General features: G+C 36.3%; 1 protein-coding gene and 1 long non-coding RNA gene across 3 annotated transcripts in view; both read right to left on the bottom strand.

The window, feature by feature from the left end:
* Nucleotides 1-12,629, bottom strand: part of LOC139974321 (uncharacterized) — a 47,010-nt gene that overhangs the window by 31,056 nt on the left and 3,325 nt on the right. The gene's annotated exons all lie outside the window — the stretch shown is intronic.
* Nucleotides 513-12,625, bottom strand: LOC139974326 (uncharacterized). Its single transcript, XR_011795451.1, has 2 exons — nt 6,979-12,625; nt 513-6,922 (listed from the first exon to the last, which is right to left on the bottom strand). It is a non-coding gene; the product is annotated as an uncharacterized lncRNA (long non-coding RNA).

The raw sequence follows: 12,629 nt of genomic DNA on the forward strand, positions 1-12,629 counted from the left end.
CTGTGCTCTTGCTTGTACATGAAATTGTAACGCACATCAATAGCAAGGAAACCACTATATCGAAAGTGGTTTTTCTAGACTTCTCGAGTGCTTTCAATATAGTCTTACCCAATCAGTTGATTAAAGACCTTACTGGATTTTGTCCTGAAACATGGCTTCTACACTGGCTAGCTCATTTCCTAACAGGGTGGTCACGCCAAGTTAAGTTGGAGAAAGGACTATCGAACAGGTCTGATAACAGACTTGGTGTGCCCCAGGGAGGCCCATTGTCTGCTATATTGTTCACTTTATACACTGATGAGATTAGACCTAATGACCATCTCTCAGTCACGAAATATGCTGACGACACCGCAATATCCTGTGGAATATCGAAGTGTTCCTTTGCCAATGATCAGTCAAATTATTAGAGTTCAGTGAATAATATAGTCTCTACCTGTGATCGGAAGAATCTACAGCTCAATCCAGCAATGTGCTTTGCTAACGCTAGCATAAAGCACGAAGGTCTCTTATCGGCAGGATCAAGTAGGGTTGAAATACATGGGTCGAAGGTAGAGCGAACGTTAAAGAGTGACTAATTAGGGGTATGCATGGATGATAAACTGACATTCAGTTGTCATATATCGAAGGCATTGAGTATGTACATTACATGCTGTCCAGCTTGTCTTACGTAGTATCTTTCTTCAATGAAGGTGCAAAGGAGAGTGTTTTCCGTTCTTTCATCTTGCCACACATAATATATGCTGTACCTGTGTGGGATCACTTCATTTCCGCTAACGATAAATCCAAACTGATAAAATTCCTTAAGTATGCATCACAAATACTGCATATCGACTATCAATCATTAAGAGAGGAAGTAAATGGAACTGCTAGGAGAGACTTCGTTAGAATGACAGAAAAAAAATCAGGAATTACGAAAAACACTCACTGCATGTCCCACTCATGAGTCATCTAGTGAAGTCAACCAGAACCCTCAGAAATCCAAATATCTTGCCCAAATATAGAATTCAACTGTATAGAAATTCGTTCGTATACCGTGAAGCAATGTTTATATATACAATTTGATAGGTTAGTTTAGTAGGAAAAACAAGGATCAGGAGGGACACTTAAGTCCCCATCAAGGACCCTATAGAGAGAAAAAAACTGAAGACACAAACACACAGACCCGATTACAATGCTTAAAGTGCTTGTCCAAAGCATTCCTAAACCCATTGACACTACTTTCAAGTACAACTTTCTTAGGCAAACCATTCCAGTCATTTACAACCCTATTAGAAAGAAAGTTATGCCGAATATTAAACCTAGTATGTGAATTTTGGAGTTCAAGACAATGACCTCTGGTACAACTACTGTTAGAAAACATGAAAAGTCGGTAAAGAATAAATGTCGAAACCATACACAATCTTGAAAACCTGGATCAAGTCCCCAAGTAACCTCCCAAGCTCCAGTGTGGTGAGATCCAACAGTTGTAACCGCCTATTATAAGGAACACTATTTAAGAAACTAATCATCCTAGTAGGACCTTTTCAAGTACTTCCTTATCCTTAGCAAAATATGGGTTCCAAGCCTGCACAGCATAATTCAGATGAGGCCTAACCAACTGCTTATAAAGCCTAACTACGATGTCCTCTTTCAGAGAACTGAAGTTCCTCTTGATCATACCTAAAACCCTAGTACCTCTTTTAGCAGCTTCAAGACAATGTTTAGAAGGTTGCAGAGATGAGTCAATATAGATACCTAGGTCTCTTTAAACAGAGACCTGTAACTCCACACCATTAATATTGTATGTAAACTTTTGGTTACTACTACCAATATGCATTACCTTGCAATTATCATTATTAAAAAGCATTTGTCACCCCTGAGACCAGGAAAAAACCTTATCCAAATCCGTTTGAAACTTCTCAGAATCGCTTTTAGAAGGGACCTCGGAATAAAATTTGGTATCATCAGCAAATTTCTTAGCTGTACACAAAATATCTCCGTCGATGTCATTTATATAGGCAACAAACAACAAGGGACCCAATACAGACCCTTGTGGAACCCCACTAGTAACGTCCTGCCAAGAAGAAGCACAGCCTTTAGTTACCACCCTCTATTTCCTATTCCCAAGCCAATTCTCGATCCAAGACAGTAATTTCCCATTGACACCCATACCATCTTCAGCCTAAGTAAAAGACGCTGGTGGGGAACTTTATCAAAGGCCTTTTGAAAATCCAGGAACACAACATATACAGACTTCTGCCTATTTAGTGAGCTTGTTACATCTTCCATTAACTCAAGGATATTAGTGAGACAAGACCTTTTTTGACAAAAACCATGTTGAGACTCTCTGATCAAAGACTGACTGTTGAAGTCACAGACCATAGACTAGTTTTAAAAATAGACTCCATGACCTTACAAACAACACTAGTGAGTCTAACGGCCTATAATTACAGGGCTTAGACTTATCATCCTTCTTGCATGAAAATTGTGGTAATATTAGCACATCTTCAGTCCTTAGGAACATAACCTTCATTTATAAATTTACTAAAAACCAATGAGAGTGGAACACAGAAATGGTGTGCAAAAGTATTCAACAAATACGGATGGATTGCAGAAGCTTTAGAAACATTTAGACGAAGCAGCTCCCTTAAGACAACCTCATCCGAAAATAAGACCGTATCCAAATTAAGCCCTTCACTGTCCCCCTGAAAATCTGGAATACTACTCATATCTTTCCTTGTAAAACCGACACAAAATAGTTGTTCAAAAGATCTGCAAGATCCTGAATATCAGTAACTATATTATCAGCATGTGGTGCCCCAAGAGAAACAAGTAAGTCCTCCTAAACAACTTCCACATTCTACGTTTTTGCCCAATTGCACATCTAACTTTCTTATTCATCCAGTGAGGCATACTGCTTTTACGACGATGATTCTTCCATGGAACATGATTTTCCATAATGACCTTTAATTTATCAGCTAAAAAAATCCAAGACCGAGAAGCACTCATACCTCTAAACAAATTAATCCAATCTGTACCCTTTAGTAAAGTTTTAATTGCTTCTGTATCTGATCTCGCAAAATCAGGGACTTTTTTCCTTGCTAACAGAATTTACGACTTTGCATACCATATCAAAAGCTAGTATATCAAGATCACTAGTTCCTAGTTTCCTAGACCCGTCAAATCAACAACATTGCTTGGATCAGAACTCAAAACAAGATGCAGGATGTTATCCCCCCCCCCCCCCCTTGTAGAGAAAGTAACATGTTGATGTAAAAAGCAATCTTGCACAACATCTAGAAGGTAATTACCCTTCCTACTACTGAAACCATCTATCCAATTAATGTCAGGAAAATTAAAGTCGCCCATAATAACATCATCACCTTTAGCAGCCTTTCTAATTGTATCAAACAGCAAGACATCATTATCATCGCTGCTGTTAGGAGAACGGTAAACAACACTCACAGTGATAACGTCCCTGGACCTCTTGGAGGTGTCTGTGGACAACTCGTACCATACAGAATTTACAAAAGACCTTGCAACTGAGATTTCTCTACACTTACAAAGTCATCCCTAACATACAGTAACCCCCCCCCCCCCCCACCAATCCCATTATGAGTATCCTTTCTGTCCTAACGATACACAACATATCCCGGGTGAGAAACCTCAGCACTATCAATGTCCTCCGTTAACCCAGATTCGATGATACCAAATACATCAGGTTTCAGATCCTCAAGAAGCACAGTAAATTCAGCAAAATTTTTTACGAATACTTCTAGCATTGATAAAGACAATCTTCAGCTTATCCCTGAACTATGTACCTTAGCATGCCTCCTAAATTAAGATATATGACTATCACTTTCCTTGATATTAAAGCACCTATAATTGCCTCCACTAGGAACATAATCCTTATCCAAATTATTCCTGCCCACATCGCCCCCAATTTAGTTTAAACATAGCTGTTCTACAGAGTAATTCACCATCCTACCAAACAACGAGGCCCCAGCATTAGCTAAGTGCAACCCATCCCTGGCAAACAAATCCCTTCTACCCTGGAAACATGACCACATGTCAACAAATGTGGAGCCGAAATCAGTACACAGAATACGCAATAAACCATTCAAAGTTTAAAACAAAATACAAAAAGATAGTTTAAAACCTTCATTATGGTTTCAGTAATGACTGTTGCATCATTTTATGTTTAAAACATTTAATAATCTTATTTCTTTCACTGACCATTTACCATATCATTTGTTTAATCTTAACAAGAACTGTTTGTTGATGTGCGCCTATTTATAAATATTTTATATTTATAGCCTACTGGTTTAAAATAAATCGAAATCGACAGTTTGACCTTTCCTTGCAAATCATCAATGTATCAAAAAAAGGTATATACAAAGTATCTAGTGCGGCTTACGTTGTGTCTTTCTAAAATGCCTAGGAAATGTTTTCAACACTAGTATTCAACCCTGGCACATGTGATCTAACATTGCCTGTCTGGTACCATTTTATATTGCAACAAAAAGCAAAGAAAGAAGAATGAAGTTTCAAATACCAATCAGCTATATTTAATGTAGATTACAATATACTTTTAGAAAAAGGTAAATGCTGCTGCAAGACCTGAGTTTACAAGAATGGCTAATAAGATTTATAGTGATCAGAATCACCCTTTGTATACTGTACTAAAAAGTCTCCTGCACAAATCGAGCAGAAATCTAAGGAATCCCCTCAAAATACCGAACGTAAGTTTACAGAAACTTATTTATTTACCGTGCTGCTTTATAATATTCCATTTGAGCACTTAGAATGTTTTTTGTAATCTGTTTGTTATATCGTTTTATGTATGTAACTTTTGTATGTGTATATGTATTTTTTATGATATCCTATCATCTTGACATTTTCTCCCCTTTTATATTAATTCTGGACTGTTTGGTATACTATCATGATATCTTAAAAAAAACCTTTTATATGAGTTATTCTTCTCGTTGAAGTATTATATGACTCCTCTCTATAAACTTTATATGTATACTGGACGGAAATAAAAAGAAGGAACAACATACTATAGTACAACTTGGAAACACTGAACAATGCAACAGTTGTTTCCTTCTTTAAATCTGAGGATTCACACGAGGTTGGGTTGGATATTATGAATGTGCAGGTGAGCGTAGGAATTGTTTTTTATATGTATACTGCAAGGGAATATATAGAAGGAAAAACATACTATACTTCAACTTGGAAACACATGAACAAATGCACAGTTGTTACCTTCTTTAAATAAGAGGATTCACACGAGGTTGGGTTGAATATTATTAATATGCCTGTGAGCGTAACAAAAATTTCACATTCCGTTTAACGGGATAGTATAGTGGAAAAGCTTCCCAAAGCGTTTAAAGGATACTTAAAAACTATTGTCAGAGACATTTCACGTAATACACTAAACTGAAAATAAAGTATTGCACACAATTTTCCGTAGTCTGTGCGCTTTATAAGAGTTCCGACTTAACAGATTACGCCACTCGAACTCTTATTTTTGCCACTGCATGTGTTCACATTGCATCATATCCCTTCCCCTTCCTCTCCCCGTGTGGCAGTGAACATCACGGTGTACCCTATGGCTACTTCACACAAAAGTGATGAATACAAGTCTGTGACAGGACGAAACTTTAAAATTTAGTTCTAGCATAGTGACGAATGTTTAACGAATGTCTAAAATTATTTGAAAATGACATGACATAACGACGAATATGTTTACACTAAAATTACTACTTTGTAAGAAATTTTGCGATCAGCAACAAATATGAGAACTCAAAGTTGTATTTGTTATATTTACAATATTGACAACTTTCGGTACAAAAGATCCTTTTCAAATACGCTATACTAAAGTCAAAATAAGAAATCTTTAGAGCGCGTTTTCGCAAAACTCACATTTTGAACATCGTCACTACGCCAGAACGGGACGATTTGTGACCCCCAAAGCCGGATCTCGAAAGAAATACTTTGAACTGACTTTTGTCAATGAAATGGAGGCAAAGGCAAATGAATATTCATAATTAAAAAAAAAAAATATATATATATATATTTATTTATATAGAGAATTCTTAACACTATTCAGGCGTTACCAATTAATTCCTTACTCGTTACTATGGATGTATCCTCTTTGTACACTAATATCCGTCATGATGAGGGAATTATCGGTGGTCAAAATTTTCTTCGTGAGCATGCCACCAACCCCACTTTAGGTGATGATCTTGGTCCCATTTTACGTTTCATATTAAGTAACAATTATTTCTCTTTTAACGGGAAATATTATCTACAAATCAATGGTACCGCTATGGGCACTAAGATGGCACCTTGTTACGCCAACATATTTATGCACGAATTAGAACAGGAAATACTATCCACTTCTCCTCTTAAGCCATCACATTATTATAGATATATTGACGATATATTTTTTGTCTGGCCACATGGTGAAGAATCTCTTAAGTCTTTCTTTGATCATGTTAATTCTTTTCATGACAGCATTAAATTTTCTGTCGAAGTTTCCAAACATCAAATTTCATTCCTAGATGTTCTGGTCAAGTTGGATGGCAATTCCTTAACCACTTCGGTCTATTATAAGCCCACTGATATTCATATGTATTTACACTTTAATAGTTTTCACCCACATAATCTCAGGAGTTCTATTGTTTACAGCCAATGCCTTAGACTTAAACGCATTTGCTCCAACCCATGTGATTTTAAACACCAGGTATCCATATTAACTGGTTATTTCTTGAACGTCGGATACCCCCTTCACTTAATTAGACAGGGTATTTCCAGGGCCGACAAGTTGAGTCTAAAAGCCCCAACACACGCATTCCGTTCGTTACCAGTTACAACCCCCTCATCAAATCTTTCATTCGCTCCATCAAACAGGAATTTGCTGTATTTCAAGACGATCAGTCTGTAGGAGAATCGTTTAAGGTTCCCCCCATGCTAGCATTTCGTCAACCCCTCAACCTTAAATTTCTTCTCACTTCCTCCAGACTCCCCCGCTCAGTTTCCACCTCCGCAGGCAATTTTCCTTGCGGTAAACCTAGATGCCAAATATGCCCCCATATTACCCCAGGCACCGTGGTCAAGATTCCCAATGTTGACTTTAGTCTTAGACCCCCTTCCCTCTCTTGTGATTCTATTAATGTTATTTACATTTTTTATTGCGTACTTTGCAAAGAGGGCAATTATGTAGGTGAAACAGGCTCCCGATTGCGCTTACGTTTTAATAATCACAAAAAATCTATTCGTGATAATTTTGCAGGATTCCCAGTGTCCGAACATTTCAATCTTCATGGTCATTCTCTAAAAAACCTAAAATGTATTTTAATTGCCTCGAACTTCAAATCAACTACTGAACGTAAACGTAAAGAAATCGATTGGATCTTTCGTATTAAGTCTCACATCACCGGCCTCAACAAAGACTTGGGACCCCTTAACAACTACCAGTTCTACAAGCATATGTAATCCGTTCTTTGCTCCTTAATCCGCTTCCTGTATAGTCATGGTTTATTTGGTTTTAATTCCATCATTGCCACTTACACTTATCTAGCGTCATACTTTCATTGTGTCACATTTTGTACTTCTAATTCGACTGTCAAGTATTGCTGACGAATATATTTTCTAAAACTTACTCCTTATTTGTCAATTATGAGTCATATCTTATTTCTCTGGTTTTCTCTAATAATATTTTCTTTTGGAGTAAACGTGGATTTTCGTTTTATTATTACTATATATATATATATATATATATATATATATATTACTGATTTCTGCTGGATTTAGCAGAAGTTTTGGAAAATCAGATTATTTTAATCCGTGTCAGATTATTTTAACCCGATTCCTTCGTAATTGCAAAGGAATTGTTCTGGTTTATCTGGGACAGCAAATCGTTTCTGATGTTTAAACCGAATGGTGTCGTGGTCTTTAGGTTTAGTTTCATGAAATTTTCTTTTCCTTTCCTATATGTATCTGTTTAAGAATCTTTTTGTTCGATAGCAATAACACGCAAAGTCTCAATTGAACGATTTTGGAGATTGAAGTGATTTGCAACAAGTTGTTTGATCTTTTTTGTTTTGATCGCCGATCTATGTTGTGTAATTCCATTCTTAGAGTGTTTTTTGACTGAAAAGAAAGGAAAATTTCTGGGAAATCAATACAGCAAAAGTCTGAAAACCAGATGCAATTCTTACACTCTTCATCACAATCCAGACGTGCCGCGAGACTCTGCTGCTCATGAAAGTTAGGAGGTGGGTCTTGAAAGGAACGCACTAACAGTAACTCACGATTTTGTTGCCTGCCTTATAATTGTAATTGTTAGGCAATAATGTACACTGTGTAATACTACACTGTAGGCTAGCCTAGTAGGAACGGCCTTTTGCCTGGTATCACACACGGTAACGCTTGGGACTCGGAACTTTAGCCTAACCGCAGCCTAGCCAAAAAGTTAATGTCTTAAGTAAATGGTTGCCATCAGTAGAGTAAATGTATGATCATGTGGCTATTCCCTTTGCTAAAATATCTCGCACTAGTTATGAATTAAAAAGATTTTCTGAAGTGATCATAGTTGGCACTAAGAATAAAATTAAGAACTGACCAGAAGCTAAATTAATGTAACAGTAGCTCCCGGTTAATGGAAATCCAGAGTCACACTATAGGGGATAACTTTGGTTTTTGCTGCTTTTACCTTACAACTAGGCAGTTTTCTTGTTTGTTCAAACATTTATGAAGTCTTACAGTGCTAGTTTTCTTGATATAGTATATTCTACTATTTTTGTTTTCAAATTTGATTATATCTTATAAATAACCGGGAATTAAAAGTAACCAAAATTTCACCGCCAAGTCTCTTCCTGTAAAACCATGAAATGCTACTTACTTAGGCCTATGTGAGCATAAGTCAGTTTGTTAAACATGTGCAGCACTGCGAGTCTCGATCAATAGTCCTCAATATACAGATATATGGTTACAGGTGATGAAGGCTGATGCATCTAGTCATACGATATTAGAGCATGGTATCAGCCACTTCAAATAAAGGGTTTCTCGAATAGGTACCTTGAGCGACATCTCCCTCCCTACTTTATTAGGTTTGCCTGTACTAATCAAACCAAACGTGTGTTGAAAGCCATGTAAAGTCTTGAATTCTAAACCTTTCATATATAAGTGGATACATTATTTGCACAACGTATTAGGACACGCTTTCCTAAACCTAAAACGTTCTTCTTATCATGAAAAAAACTGTTAAGTTTAGCTTGTTGTAATGCTTCCAGGCGATGAGTCATCCTATAACAGGCACAGTAAACCTTTACTGCGTTCCCTGTCACAGAAAGGGGAAAGACAGCAGACAAGAAGTAGTCATGTGTCGCCAGAGATCATCATTTGTAAGCAAAGCGTCACAAAAGAGATCCGGGCCTTTGTTCATGATAAAGCATTTGCTAAATTTTGTGATTATGTTGTTGAAAATAGTTTTTTTTGTTTGTAACAGTCTATGTAATTTAAGCTAAAACTATGTGCGCATTTGTTTCCTAGCTTGAGTGGGGAGTGGAGGGGGTCAGCTGGAAAATGATCTTATTCCTTAATTGATTTCAGCAAAAATATGTACTATGTTTGTCGTGTGACTAAGTAACTTTCAGTATCTTTGAGGCATCAGCATCAGTGATGTGCAGCATTAAACAAATACAGTGATTGATCTTTGATCAAGTTCGTTGTGTATAATTGAGTCTCTGTATCTTTAGCTAACAATGTTAACTTCCATATGTTTTCCCCTTGAGATGCATTCAAGAGATCATAGTGACATAGTGCATTTGAACACAAGTCACTTCACGCACAGTGTGGGATACTGTGAGATAAGTACAGGTGTACTGTATAATACCGTGCGTACTAAACTTATTGTATTGTTTAAACTGGCAAAAAAAAACTGTTAACTTTACTTTAAAGGGTCTAAATTTAATTGAATGGTTATCAGGTGTGGGAAGGGGTCTACTGGGACATCCATCCGGCCCCAAATAGCAAATACTGCTTGATGGTAGACATCATCAACCCAGAGGAAGCTGGACAGCCACACCAGGCTGTGTATCATCACGGGTAATGTAGGAGCAGGTTTGTGGTAGAATGTATAGGCCTATTTATCACACAGAACAAGTTAAAATGTAAGAAAAGAGAGATGTTAATTAGGTTTTTGCATGGCAGATACTTGGATTTGAAGATTCATGTAATTGTGAAACAATTCATTGGGCAATACCCCTCCCCACCATTACAAGCGTACTGATTGCATGTCCCATTATAACTTGATCTGCGTCATATACCAGAGCCATTAAGTTGATTGTAACCTTTGTAATATACGTCTAGGACTAGGGAGGTTTTGTGCTGGTTTCAAGGCATATATTGGTGAAAGGCGCCTCTCTGCAATTAAGAAAGTTTGGAAATATACATGCACAGATTGCAACAACTTTCCTGAAATTACTTTGTTTCCTTCAGCATTCCACAACTTTGAGGTAAAATATCAGTGCCCCAATCGCCCCCCCCCCCCTCCCGGAAAAAAAACCTACAAAGGTTTCCAAATCAAGGTATCAACTTATAGGAAACGTTTTGTATGGTTAGCAGGCTATACATTAGCCTACATGATCGTCGATTTTAGCTCTACAAACCATATTATATTGAAAACTAGAAACAGAGGATAGACTACATCACCCATATTATTTGTTGTAGACCCGGAAATGTTTGACCATTGGGCTTGCCTGTCTCATGGTAACATTACGTTAAAAGATTGGGTAAACTGTGGACATGGTAATACACCATCCCAAGGAATGAAGTCTGAAATATGTTGTCACGTGGTTCTCAACGTCTTTATTTGTTGAGGAATTGATATATGCGACAGTATTATCATCGGCTTCTCTCGTCATTCGCATGCGTCGACGGAGAAGTTAATTTGTAGGGTTTGGGACCAGTTTCCATGTTTGCAAATGTCTCTCAAAGGTAATATGACGAAAAGATGTTTTTATGTTAACAATGAAGAGTTTGAGATTCGAATCGCTGATCGAATAGTATTAATGAGTTAATTATAAGGTGAGACACATTGTAGCGTATTATTACCAATGTATGTACACTAATAACAATGTAGCGCTACGTGCATGACACGTTCTCAACGCAGGGAGTACTTAATTCATGCTGAGATACCCGTACTTGCCCTATCATAACAGAGTTTTCACGAAGTTAAAACATTTTCTACTTTATGGTTCTCGTGACTGTTGGTTTGTATTAATGATTATTTGTGAAATATTTTACACTTTCCTCTGACCGATTCTTTAACAAATTCTTAAAGTTAAATGTGTAATGATTGTGAACTACCAGCCATGCAGTGCTGAGTCGTTAATATCAACGCACTGCACTACTACATTTAACAATATTTAAAGAGTTTTGATTCCATAAAATGATGTTGCCGAAGTTTCATCGATGAAGATTAAAGTAATGCTAGATCTAACCCACGTCTGTCTTTCGGCCGTTCAATGACAATGATAGCATATGGCTTGCCCAGTCTGCTTATAGCTAGTTTCTAAAGTTAGCCCTTTTTGTAGTAACTATCTTTTAGGTTAAGTTTCAGTTTCCTTTATTCCAGTATAAATAGCAAAGTTAATTTATAAATAGTAGAGTATAACAAGTTATGCATAAAGATGCATAAATTACACCACAAAAAGAAAAACGATTAAAGGCAATAAAAAGCCATTTTAAAGGTTAGTAACACAATCGACAGTGTTCAAAATGTGAGTCAACTAGGAATAATAAGGAAATATCAATAAAGATCATTCAAATCAAATCATTTAAAATACCGTTTTGAATATAAAAAAATGCACTGTATACAAATGAATTTTTGAAAATTTGAACCACATATTTTGGTTTTATTGCCCGATTTTGTAAATTATAGTTAGTTTGTAGACAAAGAAATTTCATGCATTACATATCTAATTTTAAAGCTGAACAGTAGTCGCAAATTAAGGTACATTCAACAAGTAATTTGAAAAGTACAACATTAATAATTTCAGCCTTTGTCATTTTGTGAGCTATCATAATTATATTACATCGAAGTCCTGATAGTTACAGGTTGTCTTCTAAACGAATGTTGATCGGCACTGTTTTATCATAGACTGTTCGCTAAACTTAGAATGAAATACCAACAAATGTGTAACTTAAACGAATGGGAACTTCCCTTACATATTTTGTTAATAGTTTTCTCATCATTTGGTGGCATTCATTGGTAGTGCTTTTGGTTAAATGATGTAATAAAATTAATTTATTTTAAATATCATATAAGTATGTTATCTAAATGATTGTAATATGAGGATGTTTCATGTTCCATGAAATATTTTATATTGATGCCTACAGAATATTTCTTCCCAGTAGTATTGGACAAGGTCGAACAGTTTACAATAAACATCACCGTACAGGTGAACTCAAATAAAATATATTCAACTCATTTCGTTGGAATGAATGTTGTTATAAAGAATGTTTACAAATATCAAGAATTAAAATACTTAATTGAAACTAAGAATATTGAAACTAAGAATATTGGCGGTAAACCGAAGAAACGAGTTACTTGAATTAGGTGATATTTTAAAAGTGCACTT

The sequence above is a fragment of the Apostichopus japonicus genome, chromosome 9 (genome assembly GCF_037975245.1).
Source record: "Apostichopus japonicus isolate 1M-3 chromosome 9, ASM3797524v1, whole genome shotgun sequence".
NCBI classification, from domain to species: domain Eukaryota; kingdom Metazoa; phylum Echinodermata; class Holothuroidea; order Aspidochirotida; family Stichopodidae; genus Apostichopus; species Apostichopus japonicus.